A 721-nucleotide genomic window follows, 5' to 3' on the forward strand; every position below is an offset into this window, starting at 1 on the left:
GGGCAGCTTCAGCACCGCACCTTAACCCCTTCAGCCCCCTCCTCACCGAGCAGAGATATTTTTTTGCAGCTCTTACATTGGAGATGTAGGGCCTATTTTTTCAGAGAACACAGATCCTGGTTTGTGCCCCAGCGTAGAGCGGAGGTAATTTATTTTAATTTAAATACTTGCCCATAGATAACTTATTGCAGAGGTTTTATAAAGGAAAAGAATAAATTTTTCTCTCTGGTTTCTCTTGTATGGAGCTGCTCCTCGTCACTTCCATCCGGGATCCGCAGCCCCCAGCTCCTGGTTGCTTCTCCTCAGGGAGCACTGAGGCTCTTACACCCCAGCGAGAGCCTGTCTATGGGATGCGCTGGCTCTGCCTGCTGCTCCCGAGGCAGGGAGGGAGCCTCCACCTCATGGGAGCTGATGGGAGCAGAGAGCTCCCCGCTACCCCTCTTCAAGGGCAGGGTAACCCCCCTCAAAAGCCCCCTCTCCCATTCCCCAGCTCCCTCCTCTCACTGCCGTACACCAAGGAGGCAATACCGTGCCCTAGGTCCAAGAGACGAGCTGGTACCAGCTCACCGCGGCTGCAAGGAAGCTGAAGTTCAGCTCAGATCACATCACTCACTAGCTTAAGCAGCACCCAGTCCCTGCTCCGGTTCAGCAGCCGAAGTGCATCACATCTCACCCCAGCAGCAGCTTGCTCATCCCGAACCAGAGCTGCTCAATACACGGT

Source organism: Pezoporus wallicus, unplaced genomic scaffold (assembly GCF_028554395.1).
Source record: "Pezoporus wallicus isolate ANWC-B61680 ecotype Strahan unplaced genomic scaffold, APGP_CSIRO_Pwel_v1 contig_11133, whole genome shotgun sequence".
Classification (NCBI taxonomy): domain Eukaryota; kingdom Metazoa; phylum Chordata; class Aves; order Psittaciformes; family Psittacidae; genus Pezoporus; species Pezoporus wallicus.